Here is a 27,385-nt window from a genome sequence, read left to right as displayed (position 1 = left end):
AGGTCTGTTTTGACTAATGCGCTGTGCTATTCAACTTTACATCCTTAAACTGTTGTGTCTGTTTTTAATAAAAAAAAATAATTGGGCAAAAATTAAGGACAATGAGAGAGTATTAGTGAATACAAATAGGTGAGAGATGAAAGCAGATCTCTGAGGGGTCAGCAACTGCAGCACGATGAGACATCCGAATGGGAATTTGGCTGGTCCTATTGTTACCTCTTGTGCTTCAGCAAAAATGCCTCTGACTTGCTATGGTCTTGCTCACTGATTAAATTTCCCAGATTGTGATGGGACCTCTTGCTGTTTGGAGAAATCCAACAGATCTGCTTATTATCTTTCATCAGGGTTCCATCTTCATTCTCTTGTCGATAGAAGACAAGAGCAGTGTTTTGTGCATTTTTTATTGGCTATGTTGTATCTCTTGGAAAAATTAGTTTTCTCCAACTTTTTTTGACAAAAGTTTTATAGCTTTAAGTCAAATATTTTCTTAATGGAGCTTTTCTCCTATTATATGTTATTCATAGAGTAGTTGCGCAGTTAATGTCTTATCTGTAACAGACTTATGTGGTCCTAAAAGGAGTTGTTAACTATTAGAACGTATACAATCTTGGAATAATTTGATCTGAACTCCACACTGAGCAATTGGGGAAACTGAGGCTAAGACATGTTAAGTGGCTTGCACAAGGTCACACAGCAGCTAATAAAAAAAGCTCATCGTTTGGTTCTTTTGAATTTACACCATCCTTTCTACTATACTCTATTCCACATGCTGCATCCACCAGAGACCTTTACACAAGATCTGAGCTCCGCCAAATGTCCCTGAACAAATGCTTATCTTCAGTCATGTTCTTTCTTCATATTCCTGTTGTTTAATCACTAGTAACTGTCTTTCTCCCACGAACATTAAGGAAGGCACTAGGTGGAAAAGAGTAATACTGTCCTTGACTGTGAGGCTCTCTTGATTTAAAATAGCAGAATGTGGTGAAACGATAATACATTTGAGGAAAAGAGGGCAGAACAGCTGGTGAAGACAGCAGAAGTGCCGACCTGCATGAACACACCTCCAAGGGGGAGCAAGAGAGACCTTCTTTCATGAATGGGGAGGAAAGAAGTGGTGATCTGTTTGTGCAAAATACCAAATCATTTTAACCAGACAAAACAGAGTTTAACTTAGCTGACAAGAATGCTATGAATCACCGGGGTGGTAGAAGGTGAAACTCCGTTTGATACTCATAATTAGAATATTGTGGACAGAAATTGCTCATGTAAAATAAACTTTCTACAGTGTTACAGCATGTTAGAGAGACAGGTAGAGATGTCTTGAAAATTTTTGATGTTTCCAATTCCTGCAGCTTTTACAAAGGGCTCCGTAAGTTCAAATCTAAATCTATTATACTGTCCCTGCTTCATAACTTGCTGTAGTTCACTGGATAATGATCTCTAGTCTAAGAAATTGCCAGGTATGTTGATAATATTGTAAGTAGGGCATACATTACATGCAGACTTGTTTTAAGATCTTACTGTAGCCCCACTGGTTCTCTGTTTTGCCATCTACTGGGTTAAGCTGGGAGGAATATAGTGATATATGAAATAAAGGGGCTTATTTTCTGTGGACTAAAACAGGATGGAAATAAAAAATTAAATTACTAGAGCCAAATATAACAATTATGTTTAATATAACCAAAAATAATTTTTTCTTCTGATGAAGATTTTGAAACATATAGTAAAAGAAAAGAGAATTGTGTAATCAACACCCGTGTACCCTTCACTTAGATTTAATAATGTTTAACATTTGCCATATTTGCTTCATATACTTTTTTCTGCTAAAGTTTTTCAAAGTAAATTACAGATGTTACATTTCACCTCGAAACATGTTTTAATAAGAATATTTTCTGGCCGGGCGCGGTGGCTCACGCCTGTAATCCCAGCACTTTGGGAGGCCGAGACAGGTGGATCACGAGATCAAGAGATCGAGACCATCCTGGTCAACATGGTGAAACCCTGTCTCTACTAAAAATACAAAAATTAGCTGGGCATGGTGGCGCATGCCTGTAATCCCAGCTACTCGGGAGGCTGAGGCAGGAGAATTGCTTGAACCCAGGAGGCGGAGGTTGCGGTGAGCTGAGATCGCGCCATTGCACTCCAACCTGGGTAACAAGAGCAAAACTCCGTCTCAAAAAAAAAAAAAAAAAAAGAATATTTTCTATATAATGACAATTTCAGTATCACAACTAATATAATTAACAAATGTTTCCTATTATTGCCTAAAACCCAATTCATAATCTATTCAATATATACTTTATAGCTGGGTTTGTTTAAACTAGGATCCAATTAAGACCACACATTACATTTGGGTATTATGACTCTTATATTTCTTAGAATCCAAACCAATACCGCCCTTTCTCCTCTGCCCCTCAACCCCTACATCTTTTTTTTACATGACACTGACTTGTTGGAGAGCAGGCCAGTTGTCACATAAAATGTCATTGTTTTCTGTTGGTGTTTTAACTTGTTCTTCTATTCTTTGTTTCCTGTAAACTGAAAGTTGGGCCTATAGGCCTTACTTGATACAAATTAGAGACAATTTTTGGCAGGCCTATTTCAGGGAAGACCTAACAATTCTACTTCTACATATATATCCAAGAAAAATTGGATCACATGGCCACAATAAAAGGCTTGTTACAAGAATGTCCATAATAGCTTTCTCTGCAAAATCACTCCTAATTTACAGTCACTCCAAATTGGAAACAACCCAAATATCTGCCAACAAGAGAATGGATAAACAAAATGTAAAATATTCGTACAATGGAGTACTACTTAGCATTAAAAAGAAGTAACTAGTGATAGACAAATCAATATGGATAAAGCTTGAAAGCATTATATTGAGAGAAAGAAGCCGTTTACTGAAGTGTACATACGCTATGATCCCATTTATTTGAAGTACAAGAACCTGCAAAATTAATCTATGATGTCAGAAATCAGGACATACGACTTTGGGCCAGAGAATGTGGATTGACCCCAGAGGGGCACAGGGGAATTTTTGAGATGCTGGAAAAGTTCTGTATCTTGATTTGGGGATTTGGGGACAGTAACATGGGTGCATAGATGTTTCAAAACTCATTGAGCTACTTGACTTTAATAGTATGTAAGTAAAACCATAATGGAAAGAAAAGAATTATGTAAATCTATGTGTGTATTGCATTTCCCAGGAGGCATATGATATCAGGTCATCTTTAGTGATGCTAAGATTGATTGCTGGAAAAACATGAACATTTTAAAGGTACACTTTTTAATTTTAAGAAGAATCTGAGTTACAGCATGGTGAGAATTCCATGATCATAGACCTCTTTTAAAGACTGTAATTTTCTGCCTCAAAATTAAACTCAGCCCTCTGAAAATGCACGTATTGTTCTGTGGGAAAGAAAGGCAATATGGTGGGCATGGATGAAATGGAAAGAGAATCCCAGTGAGGAGTAGGGAGATGCCGATCAGAATGATGGGAAACTTAGGAAAGAGTAAGGAAAAGGTCTCAGGAACCTTCCCACCACAAAGTTAGAAAGCCGTGTCGTGCACTCGGCTGAGAGAGGAAGGCCAAGGAGACAGGGTGATGGAAATCTGCTGTGATAAGAAGCTCCTTCCCCGCTGGGCGCTGGCAGGGAGGTTTTGCAGTGCAGGCCCCTCTGCAGTCTCCTGCGCGGTCCCAAGCACACCTGTCACTCCCTGGACTTCCGGGCAGGGAACCAAACCAGAGGAAGGTCGATGAAGACGCTGCACTGGCCAGTTCTAGCAGCTGGACAGCACTCAGTGCTCCTCGGGATCAGGGCCTGTGTCTTTCTGTTAGATGTGAGCATCGGGAAGCTCACTGAAGGGTTTTGTCCTCGTGATTCCCGGAGGGATCCTTGCTTCACTGACAGCAATTTCATCATACCATGTCATGACACAACATCCACACAAAAAGAAAGTTGAGCTTCACCTCAAATTTGACTTATTTATAATGGTGGGTCTTACTTTGAGAAAGCCTAAGGCACAAAATCCTAGACTTTAAAACCTGTTTCACCCAGTAGGTAGGGGTACAGGGTAGGCAGGAAGGTTCATGTTCAAATTGCCAAAGGTTATTTCACTTTATAAAAATGGTTAATCACAGGTTTCCTTAAATCATCCTCTTCCCAGAGAGGTCACGAGACTGACCAGCCTTCCATTCCTCCCAGCAGGCAAGAACAAGGCCTTACATCACTAAGGCATATATACATTTCATGAGACTGGATGGGATTTATGCCCTCTTTGTGATGTGTACACTATTTTATGAATTCTTTCTATTAAGTATTCTAGTATCTTAAAGCTGTAATCTTCTAAAAATTCTCCTTATGGAAAGATAAGGAAGAATGATTACTAAAACGTTCAGTGGATGAAAACATGTTCCATCTTCATGTTAAACTATAAATCAAATTAAGAGGATATTGTCTCACTAGACGCTAAATTATTAAAATATGATAATTCTCTATAGCCTTATATGATCTGACTGATTTAATCTATTTATTTCCTCATTTATACCTTCACTCTATCCAAAATATCTTGGAAGAGGCTGAAAAAATAACATGCAATTCCAAATGATAAAGAGATGAGAAAAATCAAGCTAGAAGGGTAAGTCAAGTATCAATAAAATAAAGTGAAATAAAACCAGGACACAAGTGAACACGTGCCATTATGTCCTATACGATAGTGGGGGTGGGCACAGATTTAGCCCTTAGCTTACTGGTGACTAAAAACAAGAGGAAAATACAGTATACGAACATATAAAAATATCCAGGGAGCGACAACAAAACATTGCTTGGGAGAAATCAGTTTAGTGGATCCTCCGAAAGAGGACAAAGTGCAGTGAAAAAGACATTTTCCTATCCCTACCTCGATCAGTGAGTTACATGTAACTACTTCTCATGATGTCTCTCAGGACGTGACTCAGGCCAAAGCAATTATACAATCTGGGGACTCCCAACCCCCAAAACCAAGTGTGGTGTAAGTATGCAGCCTTTATGCTGATGGCTTGATCTAGAGAAGTGGATGGGCCGCACATCCTTGAAGCTGTTTGCTTGATCTCGCCGTAAATATTTTCCTTGACCTTGTTAGACTCGAACATTTGTTCAGACATAGAGAGTAGATCGTTTAAGGTTCTATTCTCTGGCAAGGAGTGAAATAACAGCTTAGCTTTTATTGAGCATGTACTGTGTGCCAGAGATTCTAAGAACTTAGGTTGTATTATTTCATTTAATCCTCATGACAAGCCTATGGGACTATCATTTTCATTTTTCTAGATGAGATAAAGAGGTATGAGAGGTTAAAGGTGGAATAGTTGTTGGGTATTACGGAATAGAAAGTAGGCAGCCTGACTCCGCTGTGTGATCCTGACTTCAGGAATTTGACTGGTAGGTCGCTGGGGTAGGTCAGAGCCTAGACAGAGAAGGAGAGGTTTGGCTTGTGGCTCCACAAACTCAGAAGCCTGACCAGAGCCAGTGCCTGAATACACTCATTCTACTTCTGCACAAATTGCACAAATGTAATTTTGTTAATTTTTTTCTCTTTTCTTTCGTTCTTTTTTTTTTTCTTTTGGAGACAAGTCTCACTCTGTTGCCCAGGCTGGAATGCAGTGGTGCAATCTCAGTTTACTGCAACCTCCGCCTCCTGGGTTCAAGCAATCCTCCTGCCGCAGCCCCCAAGTAGCTGGGATTACAGGTGCATGCCACCACGCCCAGCTAATTTTTGCAATTTTCTGTAGAGACAGGGCTTCACCGTGTTGGCCTGGCTGACTGTTAAGTTTTAAACAGTCTCAAAAGTGTCTGGTAGAATAGGTCCAGAAAGATATAGGCAAGGCAAACATAGCCACCCATCTTTTACAGAATACCTTTCTAGAGTATGGGAAAATATGTCTCTTCCCAATCAGAGAGGTTTTCCCCAGCTCTGACATCCAGTCTGATGTTTTTAGAGTATTTTAGGTTAACCTAAACATGCAGTCAGTAGCCTGCTAAAAGGAATTGACCTTGATAGGTGCTTACATTTATCTTTAATCTACCGAAAAGCCTCAAGTCCTGAATCAGTGGTTCTCAAAGTGTGGTTCCACCAGTAGCATTGATATCACCTGAGAACTTAAGAGAACTAAAATTCAGAGCCCCCACCCCAGACCTACTGTTTTGGAAACTCCAGGTCAGCAGCCCAGCAATCTGAGTTTCAACATATCCTCCGTGATTCCAATGTGCCCTAAAGTTAAGAACCTCCGACCTAAACCACTTTGGCATAAATAGCTGGAGCAGGACATAGCTATTGATATTACCTCTCAAGGAGTAATAGTGTGTTGGAATTAAAAAGTAGCATGGCAAGGACAAGCTAGGACCCAATCCCCTTTTTTATAGATGAGAAAACAGAGGCTCAGGGAAGTGGAGAGATTTACCTGAGCTCACACAACAAGTTAAAAGAGGCAATGGGCTTGAACCCAATTTTCCTGACTCCAGGTCTAAGGATATTTTTTCCATTTTTCCTATGACAGTTATATTTCCTGGAGAGGCGGATTTCCTCTCATTCTTTTCTAGAGTGTCTCCATGGGTGGAAGCTTATACAAGTGGTTGTTACATTTTCACTACCCTGACTCTTTCTTCTACTTACTGGCTCCACCTAAGAAGGCGAATGAACAGGTTTTACTGTGGGTAATTCACTCTTTCATGTTCTATATACATTACAAATGCATCAAACCGGTGAACACCCTTTAGAACTCCTGACAATGTTTTTTTGAACGCTTGTAGAATGACTTACATTCTGTTCTCTGAAAAAGTATAGGATGAGCTTTCAAATCATTAGTTGTAAGGATTCTCAAGGAATTCAAAACTCTAAGTGATGTCTTTTTGGGAGTTGTAGCTTTCTGAGTTTTCTAAAAAATTTAAACATATATAAACCTCAGAAGACAAGTTACATAATTTTTCTGTGCCTCAATTTATTTGCCTAAAATAATGCCTCCCTTAAAGAAATGTTTTGCAAATCAAGTAAAAGGATATATGTGAAGCCTGATGCCTAACATAAAATAAATGCCTAATAACTATTAGTTCATTCATTCTTCATCTTTCTTGTTCTTATTAATGTTAATAGTTGATAGGCGATTGGAGGTCCAATGTAATTATTAGTGACTTTTTGAAAACTAACGTAGGAGCAGCTCATCTGCTGTATAAAAAGTTGCTAGGGATGCCTCTTCTTTGATTTTTCTTGGTGGTTGTCCTAAGAAATTTGCTGTGTTTTGTGTTGATTGGACTCCTGCATCCTAACCTATCCCTCATCACCTTACTTCATGGGACAGGGGAGACCAGGAGACAGGCCCTGCCGTAGAAGAAAAGGCTATCTGTTTGGTTTCAGCAGAGTAGACATCAAGGGACCAGTTCTATGTTATGTTCTTGGGGTGGGGCAGTAATTTTTAGATAAAGCAAACTTTATCGCACGATGCTGTGTTTGGCGTAAGCACTAGCTCACTTGTGTCTCGATGCAGGATAAACACAGTACTTCCATTTTCTTATGGCTGCTCAAATTTTGCCAAGTTCAAGCAGACATTTCATGTTTTTAGAGAAGAATACATATTTTAAAATGATAGAAATCAGGTTTTATGCTACTTTAGGGTGCCAAGCTTGCCTTTCCAAAACGTCTGTCTACGCATCCTTACCTACCATTTCACTCATTTTTTTTTCTTTTTCTTATCATAAATATCATTTTTCTGTAAAGTGGCATTGCCCAGTGTGTGTTTTCTACCACTAGGGCAGGCTAGCTGACCTGCAGAAGCAATTCTTCAGCCATCATCAGTATTCCTTAATATTCACCATTACAGTCTGTAGAATTAAGAGATAATAACAGGATTCACAACACACTACAGTCGCTTGTGATAGCACACTCTGATTCTCTACTGGGTTTGTGTCCTAGAATGCTTTTGTAGGATCTAATCAATATTCCAGCTGCCTTGTGACATGGAAGTTGTCTGTGGCAGCAACTGTTTTTCAGTTTTGTTTTGTTTCAGTGTGTGGGGGGGTGTGTTTTAAGAAAAGTACCCTAAAAATGTTTCAAATTACTTCCTCTTTACTAAGCACTAATTGGCATAGTAATTGGCACTCCCTATCCAAACACTAGGTCACATTCCGAAAGTCAGTTTTATCTCTTTTTTATGGGCGCATACTTCTCAAATAAAAACATAATTTACAGAAAGGTAACAGAAAGTGGTTATTCAATTCCAGGAGACCGAGGGAAAAGAAAATCACCTTTGCGAGGGTTAACTTTCTCAGAATCAGATATTGGTCCAAGCTACAGTTTCACGCCCCCCACCCGGCTGCCAGAGGGCAGGGAGCGAGGGAAGGGCGATGCTGGAGATAGTTCGTGGTTTCTCATGCAGTTCTGTTTACCTCGCAGAATGGCTCAGATTCATGGGGTGGCTCATCTGTTTGTTTCCCAGGAGTGCCCTCCTCATCAGGTACAAATGACTTGTTGTTCCCCCGTCCCGTCTGCCTCCTTGGTGACGGACAGACGAGAACTGTTCCCTGTGCTCTGGGACTCTAATGTGATCTGGGTCGTGCTGGTGGCAGGAGGGGAGGGAAGGGGTGGGTGGGGGAGGCATGGGGGGAACAGGGGAAGTTAACACTGGGGGAACTACAGTCTTTCTTGGAAAAGAAAGTGTGTTTGTGTTCTAGGGCTAGTGCCCTTCTCTCACAGCTGTTATAATATTGATCTAGCTGTGATTTGGGACTTGGTGTTAACATCACCCTCGTCAGTGGGAAAGTGAGCCAGGGAAATGGAGAACTCAGTATTTCTTCTGATGAAGCAACTCAGAGAAACCAAATATTACAAGAAGGGTGGGGGAAGGAACGCCACTGCTTTGAGCCTCACAGGAGATACAGGAGCCCTGAGCTGAATAGTAATACCTGTGGCTTTTATGGCTCCACTACAACCAAGGAGCCTGAAGCTTGACTGTACGTTAGTCAAAATTGCCCTGTCAGGGGAGGTGATCTCAGGATACATATTAAACAGGAGGAAATTGAGGCAAGGAGATTAGTGACTTACCCGGATTCCCATGCTAATACTGTTGGCCTAGCTGAGAACTCACAGCACCCCATTTATCCCGTGACCTGTGGGTTAGACACATAGCCACCCCAGGGGCACTTGTGGGACACTCAGAGCTCACGATTCATGGCCCTCGTGTGTTTTCATTATTTGCTTGTCACTATGCCTTGAATTTCCACCACTAGCAAAACAAGTGCTTGGACAAGTAATTGTATCTCTACAAGAACCCCCTTTAATGAATCGATTAATAACTATCATGCTTTAGTGTCTACGGTGTGCGGCCTAAGCACTTTATATGCAGTATTTCTTATCCTTAAAGTAGCCCTGCCGGGTAAGTGTGAATATCTTAATTTTATAGACGAAGGAGCTGCGGTCTGTAGAGTTTCAGAAACTCGCCCAAGGAGGAAAACGTAGCTCAGAGAGTTAAATGATTTTTTTCCAGGTGACTCAGATAAGAATTGCTGAAGCTGGAAGTTGAGCGATGTCAGTTTCCAAAGCCTGTGGTCTTTTTATAGAATCATGCTCCCTTCCTTAACCTTTTCTAGAAGAAGCTTAAGCCAGTCCATCTTACTTAATAAATGTATCAAAGATTTATCACCTTGCAAATTGGAGAGTGGAGGGGCAGGGAGCAGGTAGTGAGTTTTAGGGAGTTGGGGTGAAGGACAGCCTAATATCAAAGACACACTTCGCCTCACTTCACAGTTTTTCCTGGCCTTGCCAAGTTTACTTCTTGGTGAGTGTGCTGTGGCCTGATGCTACAACTCAGCTTTTTAGGCACCTGCCCATTAGGAGAAAAGTCCCCGAATGTCACATTCCCCTGACCACACCCTCTCTGTGCAGACACGATTGTAACAAACTTGATCACACAGAGTGAGGCTCCTTAACGCTTAGCCATCATGACATTGCTGTCTAGACTGCAAGCCGCTCCAGGACAAAAGGCCGTGTCCTACTCGCCTCTGCGCCCCCAGCACAGTGCCCTGACTCATTTGAAGTATTTGATCCATGTTTGTTAAATGTATGAAAGAACAGCTAGAGGAGTATTGGTAATGACTTCATTTTAGTTAGCATCTTCATCACCATGGGCTACAGGAGACAGAAAACTTGATATATTATTTATTTTTATTTTGTATTTATTTTTATTTATTTATTCATTTGAGATGGAGTCTCGCTCTGTCGCCCAGGCTGGAGTGCAGTGGTGTGATCTCATCTCACTGCAACCTTTGCCTCCTGGGTTCCAGCTGTTCTCCCTCCTCCGCCTCCCGAGTAGCTGGGATTATAGGTACACGCTATCACACCCAGCTAATTGTTTATATTTTTAGTAGGGACAGGGTTTCACTATGTTGGCCAGGCTGGTCTCGAACTCCTGACCTCAAGTGATCCACCTGCCTTGGCCTCCCAAAGTGTTGGGATTACAGGCGTGAGCCACTGCGCTTGGCTGAAAACTTAGTGTTAAGTAAGAGGAAGTAGTGGAACCCCTAACTTTTACTCATTAATCAAGAACCTGCTGCACGCAAGACGTTGTGGAGAATGACACAATTAGGAAAACTCTTGTGGAGATTATGGTGTACTTGAGGACTCAGAAGGGTAAAGAACAAACTGTAATAGAAACTGAGGTGGCTGGCAGCAGAAGTCAATGAATTCTGCAATACAGGTCCAGAGATTACATGGTGGAGTGGCTGGTTAAGTTGATAGGAGAAACATTTAATGAAGAGGATGACACATACAACCCTGACGTGGAAGAATGAGTAGATAGAGGACAGGGATCCCTAGAGGGGAGCCATCCTGGCTGAAGGATCAACCAGAGGTGACTTCATTTAGAGGAATGGCAAATAGAAGAATATACTCAGAGCACGGAATACATGGAGAGAATAGTGGAGTATGAAGTAGAAAAATAATTTGCAGAGAGGCTTAAACCTTGTTTTAGAGAAATAAGGAAGTCAGTAAAGATTTTCGAAAGTCAAGCAACGTGATCAGACTTGTGCTTCAGAATCACCCTATGGATGCTGTGGAAAGAAAATTGCCCCATGAAAGTGGGCAAGCTAAGTGATTTCTTGACTATTTTCTTTGATCCTAGGGTAAGAGCCCTTTGCAACGTTTACTTTGTAGAGGCCATAAAACCACATCAAAACGAATCATGCACTATCATCCTCTACGTTTGTGGCTTCAGTAGGCATGATGAAATGGTGAGGTTTACTGAAATTTCAGGTAATCAGGGCAGGAGGGAAGTCATTTTAGCAAACACGGGCCATTTGCGTGGAACACCAGATCTACCCACAATCAAAGTCTGTGTCAAGGAGAGGCACCGCTGGGCACTACTGGAGGGCCCTCTATTTTCAGTACCTGGCCTCCAGCTGAGTGGGGGTCCATTTTTTCTCACCCAGGACAGTTACGACTTCAGACACCTTCTGTAGCGAATCTTAGAATCTCAGCCCCAGGAGGGCTTCGCCCAGTTTGGGTACTTTGTGTTTTTATTCCCTGAGGCATAATGCTGCAGAGCACTTAGAGGCACATTTTCCGCACAGTGTGTAGGGATTTAGTCCCATTCGTGGTAATGGAATCCCTCCAGGAAATCCCCATGCTGGGCCACGCTGAAAATTCACCCCTGATTGTTCTGTTTGATTTGTTTCACCTGTGTCTTCCTCCGTTCGGCTCCGAGGATGTTTGCCGGCTGGTTAGTGAGTCTTGAACCTGGTTCTGAGCCTTAACCCCACACAGAATGAAGCAGGCATCTCTACTGCAGAAGGAAAGGGTTGGATTTAGTGCACTTATATATGAAGCTATATTGGTTCTAAGAAAGACAAGGATCCCTGTGCTGCTCTCAGAACAGCAATGTGCTCATACTCAAAGCTCAGTTTTGTTGCACCAGTTCGGGAGTGAAAGGGAGTGAGTTCCCAGTATGACTCGGGGAGACCTAAGGGCCACTCACCCTGGTGTTGAGGACACAGTGGAGCCCAAACCTGAGCAGAAACAGGCTGGCCAAGTGCCCATGCGTGGGGAGGGCGCAGCGAGGGGAAAGAAGCTCTCTCACTCCCACATACGGCTGGGAAGAGTAATCACCCTTCTCATAGCACCTGCCATATATGGACCTCTGAGGGTAGCAAAGATTATTGCTAACGGGGCTCAGCTGTTATACATTAATGTATTTTCTCTAGCCTCTAATTCAATAGTTATCTTCAGAGTAGCTTGATTTGCTCGTGTGCATTTAGGTACCATGACATGCTGGTTATCGGATTTTTCCCTTCATGATGTGGGAATGTGGTTGGCAGGCCTGACACCAGGACCCAGCTAACAAGTTGTTTCTGTCCTTGGCCACTGTCACATGTCCTGTCTGCTGTTCATGCTCGTCTGAGCACCACTTGTCTTTATGCTCTTTCCATGTGCTCTTGTGTGCTGACAAATGAGGCCGAAAGCCGTGAACTCCAGCTCTCCCCTTAGGATCTCAATGCTATACATCAAACCAAGATCTTGGAAGCTCGACTTTGGATTCAGGGTAGAATTTTGCCTTTCAGCCTCCTCACGACCTAAAAATGTGATTAGGAGTGTGGGCTCAGGAGTCAGACTGCCGTGGCTGACAGCCCCCGGGTTCCCGTGAACATATTTTCACTTCTGTAAAATATAAGTAATAATGGTACTATAAAATAGGCAAAAATTCAGTGAGATAATCCATGCAAAGAACTTAGATCTGTGCCTCTCTTACAATAAGAGCTCAAAAAGTGATCACTATTACTAATTTTTATTACTTCTGTAACTCCAAATAACGCTGCAGGGATTTTGTATGTAGATGTGGAAACCGTAAAGGCGCCTTTGAGTGTGCTGTTTTTTCATTCTGTGTATCGTCTGCTTATGTATGTCATGTTTCTTTAAATAATAATCTTTAAAATTTAGCTTCAGCAGAAAATGATTGTACACATAGGGCATCCGATGGCTTGCTCTCAGCAGCCAGGGGACACAGGCAGCACCAGCATGCTCCGCTCATTTCACAGGTTAGGAAATTGAGTCTCAGAATGGTAAATGACTTCCTACGAGCACATGAGCAGTATGTGATGTGACTGAGACTTCATCTCAATTTTTGTTTTTTGAAAGAGAATGTCTTTTATACTTGTTGGGGAAACACAACATGGAAAGAAAAAAATGACAGGATTTTCTGAGCAAAAGAAGTAGGAAAAACAATCTGGGAGAGCTGGTGTGATCCGTTATCAGAAGCCAACAGCATCCTTTGGATGCCCTCAGGAAGCCAGTGATCTTGGGCTTGTAGACGTTTAGTTGAAAATGATTTGGAAAAATACAATTCTCCTTCTGCAGTCGCACTTATTCCCCTAAAAGTAAGTTTACTCTTAAATGATTTCAAATTCTACGAAAAAGATATAAGCAAGAATATTGTCCCCTGGTGTTTTCAAGGAACAGCATCTCATCTGCATTTTTATCATCGTAAATTATTTGTTAAGAAACAAGTTGCATGTGGGTACATGTGGAAAACAAACTTTCCAAACAGTCTAGATGTCCTACAAGTCATCTTTGTCTCTGCAAGTCAACAATATAATGCAATTCCACAAAAGCAAATACATATACAAACAAAAAAATAATATTTTTATTATTATTATACTTTAAGTTCTGGGGTACATGTGCAGAACATGCAGCTGTGTTACATAGGAATACACGTGCCATGGTGGTTTGCTGCACCCATCACCCCGTCATCTACATTAGGTATTTCTCCTAATGCTATCCCTCCCCTATCCCACACCCCCTGCTCTCCCTCCCCTAGCCCCCCACCCCCTAACAGGCCTGGGTGTGTGATATTCCCCTCCCTGTGTCCATGTGTTCTCATTGTTCAGTACCCACTTATGAGTGAGAACATGCGGTATTTGGTTTTCCAAACAAAATAATATTAAGCCAAATGGGTCAACACTGAGTTACACTATATAATTGAGAGCCTCTGCATCTCAGTTAGGTGGGTTTTTTTTGTCTTTAAAAAAAAAAAAAAAAAGTTTTAAGTTCAGGGGTACACGTGCAGGATGTGCAGGTTTGTTACATAGGCAAACTTGTGTCATGGGGGTTTGTTGTACAGATTATTTCATCATCACCCAGTATCCGTTAGTTATTTTTCCTGATCCTCTTCCTCCTCCCACCCTCCGCCTTCCAGTAGGTCCCATTGTGTGCTGTTCCCCCGTATGTGCCCATGTGTTCTCATCATTTGGCTCCCACTTATCAGTGAGAACGTGCGGTAGGTATTTTATTCGTCATGCCGTTTGAGTCTGAATGACTTTACGAATTGGAGGAAGGCAGCAAATGGTTCTACTTCAGCTTCTTGAGGACCAGTCTGAGCTCATACCTTGCCTTATACTGTAAGCATTTGTCCTAGAGTTGGTACATAATAAGCACCTGGTAGATGCTGGTTGTAAAATTGGGTAAATCAAATGAGATAAAGGAATAGATACGCAATTACTTGGAGACATATTGGTGGAGGGAAAGTTTCTCAGGTATCCTGAACCACATCATGGAAGAGGCGACCGTATTAAACAAAGGAGCTTGGCTGCTGTGTAACTCCTGGTGAGCCTCCACAGAAGTCCGGCCACACAATCTGAACTTGAAATTGCCGAGGGAAGAGAAACTAAGAATGTCTCAGATTCTTATTTGCAAAAAAGACATATAGATTTTAAACATTTGTATGTACTAAAAATATTTAATGAAGTTTTAGTTTTAGTTAGGATTAATATCATTATTTAGTGCAATGAGATGTGGAAAACTCGCTTTATTTTGTTATACTTAGCCCAGCATATGGTAAAAAGTTCCGTTTGTAGATTAATTTACAAACAAATTAATACTTTGAACTCAAGAAGTTAGATGTGAGAGGAAGAAGGGTACTATAGGCTGATGTTCAGAAAAAAAGGCCGGACTTAATTTTTCTTGCAATGGTTGTCCACTTTACTTAACCTCTGGCTTAGAAGACCATTCAAATGAAAACTTTAAGCCAAAGACGAAGTGTTTCCTCAAAAGCTGCAGTAATCTAGAGTTTGAGGGGTCCTCAGTGTTCCAGAATCCCACCTTCCTTTCTTCCTTATCTCCTTTGGAAGAGTTTTGATTCACTCCTACAAAGCAATATCCCCTTTTCTCCAAAAACGTATTTCCAACCCTCTCTTTAAATGCCACGTCTTAGATGCAGCTACACTAGAACTAGTTTAACCAAGTTGGCCAGTTCAGGGGTTACCAGGCAGAAGAGTCTCATTAGCTTTCCTCCTGGCTTGTACACAACAGGGAGGTGGCCATGGGGGTCTCGGTGGTTCTTGGTGAGAGATGGGGCTGTTTAAGCATCATCTGGGGTGGAGCTAGAATTCCCAGGAAGACTGGTTGGAACTAAATGTTCTTTGGTTCAATCTTGATCTTACTTTAAAATCTCTCTGTAACAAGGGAGATTGTGCTGGCTAAGAAGCACGTCTATTTTCCCTTTCCTGTGTATGGTATTCCCATTGGAATAAAAGTGATTTGGCTAAGCTTACCATTTTGCACCTTCACTTGCGCTTACAAGCATATCAGTCCTTGTTTTCTTTGTGCCAAAGACCTCTCAGTGCCCTTCCAAGTAAGAGAGATAGTCTCCTTTTTCTATTTGCTGTTGACTCCATTTCTCTATTTGGTTTGCTTAATAAACATTGAATTTACACATAACGGGGGGATAAGGTTCAGGACAAATAAACAACCACAGTTTAAGGAAGAAAGTGACACAAGACAGAAAGGTTATGGGGTAACATGCGCACCTATCATTCGGTTAAAACTGTGGGTTTTGATGTTTGCATCAGTCTGTGGGGTTATTGGGGCTTTCTTTTTTGTGGCAATAATGTTGCAGCTATAGAGGTGATTTGTGTTATTTTTCTTCTTCTTTCATTCAGCCGCTAATGGTTTAGGAATCCAGTGCATCCATGCCAACTTGGAATTGCTTGTGTTTCCCAAATGTTTAATTAGAAATCAGAACAAATTTACAGAAATAAGGCTGAAATACATTTCTCTGACATGTAAGGTATTTCTTCAGTTTATTCCTTTATCTCTGTGAATAATGGGAGCTGCAGAGAAGTGAAACTGACTAGCCAGCTGATAATGTTGCTTTCTCCAACAGCTAATATTCGAGCACTCAGTCTCTCCTAAGCAACTGCTTTTTGTGTTATTTTATTCAATACTCAGGAATCCTAAGAAGAAATATTATTACATTTTGTATTTAACAAATACTCCAGAGAAATTAGTAATTTGCCGAGGCCACACAAGGATTTAACCCCAGGCAGTGTCTGAGTCCAGAGCCCCCTGCTTTGCTATGCCACAGCTTTCCCAGGGCCTTTCATTCTCCACCAGCCATTACATTCTCGTCTTCAAAAAAGAGTTAGGTGTTAACCCGTGCCTTCTACTAGATGCTAAATATTCTCAGTCTAAGGATTATTTCCTTAATCAAATGGGTAACCCATGTGCTCTTGTGTGCTGACAAATAAATGAGACTGAAAGCTGTGTAATCCAATTTAATTAAGGAAATATTTAAATTGATTACTTCAAATATACTAGATGCTCAATAAATTTTAATTAAGTTGAATTTAGTTCTTATCTCAGTCCATCTGGGTTGTTATAACAAAATGCCATAAACTGAGTGGCTTATAAGTAACATAAATTTGTTGCTAACTGTTCTAAAGGCTAGAAAGTTCAAGATAAAAGTGTCAGCAGATAAAGGCTAATTTCCTGGTTCATCGATGGTACCTTCTTGCTGTACCCTCATGTGGTGGAAAGAGTGAAAAAGCTCCCTTAGGCTTGATTTGTAAGTGTGCTAATCCCATTCATGACATAATCCAGTTACATCCTGAAAGGCCCCCCTCTCTCTCTCTTTTCTTTCTTTCTTTCCTTCCTTTCTTCCTTCCTTCCTTCCTTCTTTTCTTTCTCTCTTTCTCTCTCTCTTTCTTTCTTTCTTCTCACTGCAGCCTCCACCTCCCGGGTTCAAGTGATTCTGCTGCCTCGGCCTCCTGACTACAGGTGCCCGCACTACTTTTTGTAATTTTAGTAGAGATGGGGTTTCACTATGATGACCTGGCTGGTCTCGAACTCCTGACCTCGTGATCTGCCTGCCTCAGCCTCCCAAAGTGTTGAGATTACAGGCATGAGCCACCGCACCCGGCCGAGGCCCCACTTTCTAATACCATCACCTTGGGAGTTAGGATTTCAACATAAAAATAGGGGAGGAATGAGATGGGACACAAATACTTAGATCAAAAGAAGTCCTTAGTACTATTCCTAATCTACATGTTCTTGACATAATAATAAACTAACTCCAAGTCTTCTTTTGAGCTCTCAGCCAATTCTTAAGCTGCCTACTAGACATTTCCGGTGGAATGTCATAAAACTAGTACCTCCAGTGCAGCTTGTCCCAAATTCAGCTCCGGGTCTCTCTCTTTCCCTTTCTTCAGACTAGTTCTCCTCTGTGTTCCCTGTATCAGTTTATAGACAGTATTCCTATCGATAGAAATATCCTGCCCTGTCCACTGTGGGCCCAACTAAGGAGTCATCTTCCACATCTTCATTTCAACACACTTACCCCATCATCCAGGAAAAGTGAAGCTTTTTGGAAACACTGTCACACGTATCACATTTTAACATTGATTCATTCCTTTGAAATACATGTATTGAGCACCTGCACTGGGCCAAGTGCTTTTCTAGGGACACAGATGAGTAAGATGAGGCCACCCGATGAGAAGACACAATATAGTGAGGAAGGAAGAGTTTGGATGTAAAGATGGATTATGGTTATTTATTTCTGTTACTCTTGAGAGAATATAGCTGTAAGAAGGGAGGATTTTTAAAAATCTTCAGTATCTAGCACGATACCTGACACGTAGTTGGTGATATACATAAAGGCTTAAGTGATAAATGAATTAAACTGCTACCAGTATGGTATATTATGGATTCCTTCATTTGTTCTTTTCATAATATGATACTGATGCTTGCCCCCATTGAATTCTTATTTTACCCGGATTTATTCTCTGGTGTGTTGTTGGAGATCATCAATCAATCTATATTGTTAGCTCTCTGAGTCAAGAGGTAGTTTCTGTAAACCCAGACAATTCATCACAGTGGTTTGGGGTCAACAGACACTTGATATTTATCAAACTGAGTGGGCTCATGGGCCCTATTGGTTTGAAGTGTGGGAGTCACTGGGCACTGAACATTCTTACTTTAACCACTAGTTTGTGCTATGTCTGAGTAATGGGTCATTAACATTAGGGTGGTCGTCAGGGTTTCCACCTGAATAATTTTATAGGATTGAGGGTAGGAAACAACCAGTTTAGAACAGGATCACTCGCCGAGTTGAGAAAAGGTCACATGCTTCTTTTGAGTTGACATTGGAGCCCCATTTAGTTAAATGGTAGGTAAACAGTACGTAGAACGTAGGGCGAAGCTTGATGGTGTCTGCCAAACTCGCCCCTGCTGTTTGCAAGTGAGATTTGCTGCAACCTCACTCATGTATGAAACAGTACAGAGGAACCAATCGAGGTATTTATTTATTTAGCACCAGAGTCAGCAAAACCCTGTCTTCCCTCAAGTAGTTAAAAGGAATAGCACACTGGAGAGAGAATTGCAAACACTGGTTCCCATAAAAGAAATGTGAACTGGTTCTGATAATGCCAACGGTTACCTGACATACATTCTTCCTATAGTGTTTTAACAAGCGGGACTATTTTTAGGGAAATTCTTTGCCTTGAACTAAATTTATGGCCTTAAAGTCTTCTCGTCTATTTTTCGTGTGTGTGTGCTCCAACGGTCCAATTTATAACTGACACCTTTACTACCTACCAGCATATCAGTTTCATCTCCCAGAGGAAGAGAAAACCAGACCCTGTGACTAGTGAACTGGATTGAAAATCTAGTCTAATGCTGACAGATAAATGCACTAATTTTCTTCTGTGACCGGTTCCGCATTGCAGGGTGAGCCTGCTTCTAACAACTCCCTCAAAAGGCTCTGTAACCCGTCCAAAAGATGATGTCAAGTGCTACAAGGACCCAGGTCAGCCCTGCATCATAGGTAACAGTTACCCCAGTGATAAAGTTACCAGGCAGGTTTTGAATGAGATTGTGTTTTTAAATGAAAGACTGGCTGGAAATGTAGACTTGGACCAAGCCTTAATAGGGGAAAATTTGAGACAAACAGAGGTTAGCATTTGGTTTCTTTGTGGTGTTCAGCAAAGGTCAGGGAAGGTTCTAATACAGAAGGAACCCAAAGTTTCAATGAGGAGTCGTGGTGCTCCAGTAATACCCGAGCATGTAGCCTAGACAAAGTGAACTCTAGCTTTAGCCAAGAGCAATTTGATGACACGGGAGCCCCAGTCATCCGACTGAAACTGGTCGCTTATCTTGGATAAATCCGTGAGCAGTTGAAGACCTGCTGAGTGTCTTATTTAATTTTATTCTGAGGAAGAGGTGGTACCCCTCAACCCCCATGCCAACTGTTTAGATCAAGTGGGGAGGGAGGACACAAACAGCAGGCATGAGACCCGTCAGATAGCTTCAGAGATTAACTTTATGGGTTTTGTCCTGTACACCAGAGTCATGGCTGTAGAGGCAGCTCATGAATTGACCAGACCCCAAATGGCAACCATGTTCCCATTATCCATCTGTTGTGTTCCTCACAAAGGTTTAAGTACAAGATTGATTATGCATGTCTGACAATGTGAAGTACCTCTGGGTAAAGAAACTAGAAACAGTTTCTCACTCTGGACAAAAGAAAGATGTACATCCGGAAGACAAATGGTGAAAATCGAGGCCCTAAGTACATAGGAGATACCTGTGTTGCCATTAAAAAAATATGAAAAGTTTTTGAATGATCCGAAATGTTTAATATCTTGATTTAAAGTGCCTATAGAAGTTGATTTAAAAAATAAATGCGTGAAACTCTCTTCAAAGCAAACACAGTGAGAACCCGCATCCTAAAAACAAGCTTTATGTGGAGAAAAGTAAGGAGCTGTTACGGCACAAATCTAAAACTAAACTCACTGCAATTAAAGGGAAAAACCAGATTGTTTGCTCAGATGAAGAGTTTATTATGTTGGCATGAACAAAATGAAAATATTTTCAATTTTGAAAAGACAGCAGGAAGGGGGCTGTTTTGCATGAATGGTCATGAAGACGGGGATTATAGGCAGAGAGGTGTGGGGCATACGAGCTGCCAGGCTTCTCTCTGTGCAAGGTGGAGATGAGACTCACGGAAACTCTTGCTGCTGTAAACCCGAGGGGACGCGGTTCCCGACTCCTCCACCAGCTGCTGCCCAGCCGGCTCCGGCGCAGGCTGCCCAGGCCGTGCTTCCTGGGCGAGGGCCCTCCACGTGGGCGCCAGCCTAGTCCGGCAGAGCTGGCGGCCCCTCGATGGTGATGTCTCACCGTGCATCCTTCCCCGGGCGCCACCTGTTTCTTTCTCTGTGACCCTTTTTGGTTGGCAAGAAAGATGTTTTGTCAATGATTCCTAACTCCAGAGGATTTTAGAAGGGTCTTCGTTCTTCCCCTCTTCATCCTGAAAGAGGACTTTGCTTGAAATTTCCTCAGTAGAAAGAAGAGAGAAGTCAGAAAAATAATACCTTCGCAGCACAGAACTTTACCTACTTCAAAGCCCTTTCCCAAGCTTTATCGCCTTCAATGCTACCCTGTGAGGTGGCCGGGCAGGGTTCTTAGGTCTCATTTTGCAGATGATGACCCTGAGGCTCAGAGAGGTTAAATGTTTGGCCCAAGCTCGCACAGCTGGTAAGTGATGTCCAGGGCAAGAACTCTGACTCCTGGTCTCATACTTTTTCAGAACACACCAGATTTTATCACAGTAAGCATGTGCTGCTTTCCACAAAGAGATTTGGAATAATACAGATGATGAGGTGTGTTTTCCCGTTCTCCTTGACTTCTGTGTGTTGCTACTACTGTCTTATTTTCACATTCCAAAGTAACTTGTTATTATTCATCGTCTTGAAAAGTGGGTATGTTTTATATGTTTTCCTTTAGATAACCATAGCCCTGTTGTAGGTAATATGCTACTTATGTGTCCTTGGGATCTTTCGATTGATCGATCGATAGATAGATAGATGACAAAGATATGCAGACTTGTCCTTTTTGATATTGACAGCAATATATTCATTTGTATTTGTTTTCCAAAGAAATACTTGATGGCATCTTGTGCTTTTCTCTAACTCTCATTCAAAACTTATACAAACTGTTAATGCCCAAAGATTTTTGAAGAAAAGAATTTAGGAGGAAAACTCAATCACGTTACACCCAGTATCTTCCAATGATTTTAAAGTTTCACTAGAGGGCACTCCCACTTCATGGCCAGAAGGCGGTCAGGACAAAGGACCACAGTGGTTTGGATGCTTAACTTGCTGTACATACTGTTTTGTTTTCTCTTTCTCACTCTCTTTTCTCTCTCTCTCACTCATTGTATAAAAACTAAGTGAAATTATACAGTTCTTCCCTTAAACATATAAATAGAAATGAACTACACTGAAAAACTAGCAAACATTTACAACTGTGAATTATGGTTCACCTTGTGACATAGAGCACATTATTCAAAATCTTCTGCATTGAATTTTTGGTTGTCAACATAAATAAAAGTATGAAATGCGGTGTGAGACATTGGCTTAGCACATTAAGAAATATGCCTTGTTGAGCAACCTGAGGAAGAAAGCCAAGAGCTACCCAGCACTTACTTCCAGCTCGTAGGACCTTCATGGTCACCTTTGCTGGTGAATCCAAGTCACAAAGATGTGTAGGGTCAGGAAATGAGAACTCAAGGGAAATCCAAATGGACAATCAAATAATGTTGCTTTAGAGTAAATTAAACGTTAGGCTTCACTTTTTAATGTATATATTTTTATGTATCGAAGAATCTGAAGGTTATTTTAAATACATATTTTAGCAAAACAATAGAGCACTTCTTATGAGAGGAAAATAAGGTATTTCAAAGTTAGAAGGGAAGTAGCTGTTTGCCAAGTATAGAACCCCACAGAGCCCTTGGGCTGGAAGTTTCAAACTGATTTCAACCCTTTGGGGGTTTGAATTTCTTTACTGTTGGCAAAACACAACTTCCTGCTTCAAAGAGAAATGGCATTAGGAAGGCCTGTTACAGAGAGACTCAAAAGACTTGTTGGACACCAAATCACTCTTACAAAACACCATTTTGATGAGTTTAGTAAAGATTAATCAGAAACATATGGATTAAGTTTTTCTTTAAAATTACATTGGCTTATAAAATAAGGGTAAGCGGGCATGGTAAAAATGCTTTGAGCTTTGCAAAACTCCAAAGCATTTGAAAAGTGGGTTAAGATGCTGATGGACTCAGGGAAGCAACTGGATTTTCCCTGTGCTAACTTGAACCATCCTTATTTGATTGAGATTTATGTCAAAGGCAAAATAAACAATACAACTGTCTGTCTTTATTATCCACAAAAAGAAACATAGATTTGCTTCTTAACCATGCACTTACATACTTCAGTGGAAATGTAGGCATTTGTGTTTATTTCACAATGATGTAAAACTTAATTATTCATGTGACCTAAAAGGTTTCATACTGTATGAATAGAAAGTCATGCCTCTAATGTAGCCTAAGTTGAGGACTCCTTGGGAAACTTATCTCAAACAATTAATTACTGGAATTAAATTCTTTTTGGACAACTCTAGAAGTAAAGTACACCTGCTGTGAAAGACCTACAATGGCCATCATGTGGGGAAAATTCTCACTCCAATGGGTGATACCAAAACAACTTTACTACCAATTACAAAACCAACTGACAGTGAGTAGGCTTACCTATATCATGTTTTAAAGGCATCTGAGGTGAACAACAAAGCAATCCCAGGCAATCAGGAACTGATGACAGAAATCACTAAAAACTGGCAGATCCTAGCGAGGTTTCTGCCCCAATCCAAGTAATAAGAAATGAAGCACAGTGTTAAAAAAAAAAAAAAAAAAAAAAGAAATTTGAGATGCAACTAATGGATTTTATAAGTCATGACATACAAAGTTTCTCTCTTCTGCCAATTAGTGAAGGGATATTATATGAAGTTGCCTTTATCATACAGACACACAGCCACACACACACACACACACACACACATCTTTACTCTTATAAATGTTTAATAATCATTTGTAGCAGGATTAGATAAATTTCTGAAGTCCTATCTTTAGATATATGTCTAATAAATGTTACCCTTTTATATAACCAAATAAAAATGTTTTCCCCAGGAAGTGTGGGGAGAACAGTTAGTCTATAATCAAAAGGTTCTTGCTATGAAACATGTTCAGCTTTCCTTTTAAACATGTACATGGAAAATAATACCAACTTCTGTCAAGCGTTGGATTTAGCCCGTTATCATGTGCAAATGTACCTGCCTATTAACTTACAGATTGGGCAGGTATTTACTAAGGTGCAGTATTTCTGTCCTGGGTCATAGCTTGAGTTATTCTCCCTTTCAAGGTTCCCAATGCTTCATCTGTCACTCTTATTGTCAAATGTTCTATTTTTCCTGTCCCTGCCAGCAGTGATTTCAATTTGGGCTTGACTTCAAGACAGGCCACATTGTATCTGTGATGTCAATGGAAAGGGGATGAAAGTCATTAAAGATATTTGTTATTTTGAAAGGTTAAAAGAGTTTTTCTTGGTGGGTAACACTTTCTCTGGAAAGAACCTCAACTAATTGTCTGGCCAGGGAATGGGCACCTAAGTGAGAAAAAAATATACTTAATAAAGCATTGGCGTCTATTATTTTTCCTCTTTCATTGTCCAGTGCCTCTGGGCCTGGTGGGCTTTCTGGAGGCATCTGAGCTCAATATTCCTTCAAACAGCAGAGCAATGATTACACTGCTGGGCTGATTCTCTTTCTGTCTGCCCTAGGTAAGGGATTCTTGCTTCAAACACCATTTATTGTAGAAACTGTTGCTAGGGATCTAGAAATTGTGTGTGTACCCTTAAAAGAGTCCCAAAAAGACAGCGTTGGAGATTCATATAAAATACCATTTAGTTGTGCTTAGTACCTGCCTCACCCAACACTCACTGCTCTCTAGCAATAGTCAGAAATTAAGAATAGAGTGCTGTCTAAAGGGCCAATGGTACCCACATGATTTGAGTTCTTCTAAGAAAGGTAATGATGGTAAAAAGCGTAGGAACTCAAGAACAATAAACCAAACCCACAGCAGCACACAACTTCCATCTGTGTAAGGCTTTGAAAAGAAGAACAAACCAATTTGTGTCATTTCCTTTTGTCAGATTGTAGGGCAGAGCGCACAACACAAGTAGCACACGTTTAGTTCTGTTAGATTTGGGGTTTACTTTAAAAGACCCTTGTGGATTAAGAACGTTCACAGTGGAATAAACTCATCCTTGAGTGGGAAAAGTAAGATTTTTCTCTCGATATCGTTCACATGTGGATGGCAATGAGTCTCTGACAGTCACTGTTTTCTAAAATGTAGTTACCCGAACACATCTGAATAACACAAAAGAGAAAGGAACATTTTGATGTGTTGAGGAAAGTTGTTTTGACAAATGTCAGCGCCTGGGTCTCACTGGCTGAGGCCTGCTGTTGACTCTGCAAGGCTGCCTGACTGCTATAGCTTATGCCACTCTGTCAGGGGGATTGGACATGCCCAACACAATTCATTTCCATTTCTCTACAACATTACAAGCTTCCTTGGCAGCAAAATCACATATTCTTATCACAAAAATAAATGAGAGAAAAGAAGACATACATTTCTGTCAAGTTATGTCAAGACATATTTGGTGTGTATTTCACTTCACTATCACTGACAGCAAAGATGTCACGTATTCTTAATACAAAGTAAAGAAGTATTTTCCTTTTTTTTTCCCTGCAAGGCATCAATTTCATTTTATTCACTTATACGCACTGGTGACAGGAAGGTGTCTTTTTAAAACAAAGCTTCAAAAAAGGCAAAAAAGGGAATGGTTGTTGTGTTTTGCTGGATTTCTGAATGGACATATTGTACGTGAATTTAATTTGACAGTATCATAACAACCACGATAATAGTCATCTATCAGCACTTTATTATCCATTTTCACAACACACGTTCATTGCTCTGATTTACTCCTTTCTATGCATGTAATAGGATGGTTTAAAATCAGTCATAGTGATATTGATTTTCCTTTAAAGAAGCCAATGGACTAAAAAAGAAAAAAGAAAGGACAGAAGGAAAGAAAGACGAAGAAAGGAAGGAAGGAAAGCAAGACAAAAGGAAAGGAAGAAAGGAAAGAGAAATGGATTAGTTTACTCAGAAAGAGGTACAAGTCCCTAATACTAAATAAAACAGAATCTTGGGCGATCTAAATGTGATATATTAGAGAAAGTTAACATTAGATTATCATTTGGGCAGTTTATATTTGGGTCAATGTTATAATGATTGACCTTTATATTTTACTTCATGATATTCTAGTTAATTATATTTTGACAAATGTGTGTAAGGATTCAATTCAATAGAAGGATGCTTCCTCGAGCTACTCACCGGAAGTGGGTGGAGCTCTACTTCTGCAGTTGACAACCAAATCACACTCAACGGGGCCAATATCACTCAGAGAAAATATGAGGCTTCCCAAGCCATTCTTACTCCTGTCTTCGGGGAGAGCCTTCCTTAAGAATGTTTTGCTTATTGTTCTTTAGATGCCACTGTACTCATATCTATAACACTTATAAATCTATAGAATGTAGGAGCTAAGAGTTATTTTAGAGACTATTTAGTCAAACAGCCTCATTTTACAGCTTAAAATGAAAACCCCAGAGCAGGTGAAATCAAACAGGCAGCTTGTCATCAAGTTAGACCTAGGAAATAATAGTTAGCCTAATAGTAATGAAAGATCATTAAAGATTTCTATGTAAGGAATTAATATAATAAAAGTAATGGATATGCATCACTGTGTTCTAGGCTTTTCAGTTATACAAAAAAGTCCAAAAAAGTTCTTAGAAATTCATGGACAGCCAGATATACACAACTGAAAACTGGGGAGCTAAACACAGTGTTGCAACTTTTTCATCAAGTGGAGAAATAAAAACAAATACATTATCACTGAATAAATATTTATTAAAATTTTATACAAGAAACATTTTTAATAGAAAAACTGCTGAGGCCCGGCCTAGTGGCTCATGTCTGTAATCCCGACACTTGGGAGGCTGAGGTGGGAGGCTCACTTGGACCCGAGGAGTTTGAGGCTGCAGCAAGTTATGACCATGTCACTACATTCCAGCCTGGATGACAGAGTGAGACCCTGTATCTAAAAAGAAAAGGAAAACATTTTCAAATTTTCGAATCTTTTCACAACTGAAATTTAAATCACTCCCTGGAGATTCTGAGTCCACAGGTCTGGGATGAGGCCAGGTATGGGGGAACTACTGATTTATTTCACCTACCCCTCTAAAGCAGGAAGCTTTTCCTCATCTTTGAGACACAATGCCAGAGGCTCTGCTGGGTGCCTGTTTTATTTGGGATCCTTCCTCTTTGAAAGAGATTTTAAAAATCTGTCTCTACAAAGGGCTGAAGATTTGGGATCTGAAGATGGGCATACAAGTTCAGCTCATTTTCCTCACATAAAAAAAAAGGGGGAATTATAGTAAGGAATTCCCACTCTACAGGACTGCATGAGGCCTAAATAGGAATATAAATGTGAGAATTTCTGTGTAAACTGTAAAATACTCCACAAATGTTAGTCACTGTAATAGTATTTAGGAGCTGGCATTTGATTTGTCAGTTTTTCTCAAAGGCTAAATTAAAAGCCAAATAATGCTCCTTACCCCATACCTGAGTACAAAAATTCTCAAAGTAGAACATGCTAAACCAGAGATATTTTGTCCTAGATGAAACCTGAGTTTATTATTTGAGGTTTCATTTTCACATTAAAATGGCTAGAGAACAAAGGGACATCTTAAAATCGCACAGCTATTTCTAGGAATCTTCATCAAGAAGAAATGCCATAATTGTGCCCTTTTCCCGACTCATGTTTATATTGCAGAATTAAAGGACATTCTTTTTCTAAGAAAACAAAAAGCACAAGAGCATCCAAGGCCATACTTATTGGCACCTACACTATCGATAGCATTAGAAGCAATGAATGCAATCCATGTTAGAACCGAAAGGTACTTTAGACCTCACAGTTCAGCTCCCTTATTCTGTAGCTGAGGAAACAGAGACCCTTTCAGTGAAGGGGAATGAGTTACCTAGTATACCACAGATCTCCCAGTCTGGTGTCCTTTCTAAGGTGATACAACTATGAAGGGCTGATCCAGCTGTTTCTATCCCATCTGTGAATGGGCAACTATTGAACAT

The sequence above is a fragment of the Aotus nancymaae genome, unplaced genomic scaffold (genome assembly GCF_030222135.1).
Source record: "Aotus nancymaae isolate 86718 unplaced genomic scaffold, 86718_ANA_hifiasm-v0.15.2.pri h1tg000067l, whole genome shotgun sequence".
Lineage (NCBI taxonomy): Eukaryota > Metazoa > Chordata > Mammalia > Primates > Aotidae > Aotus > Aotus nancymaae.
This window is presented reverse-complemented; position numbering follows the sequence as displayed.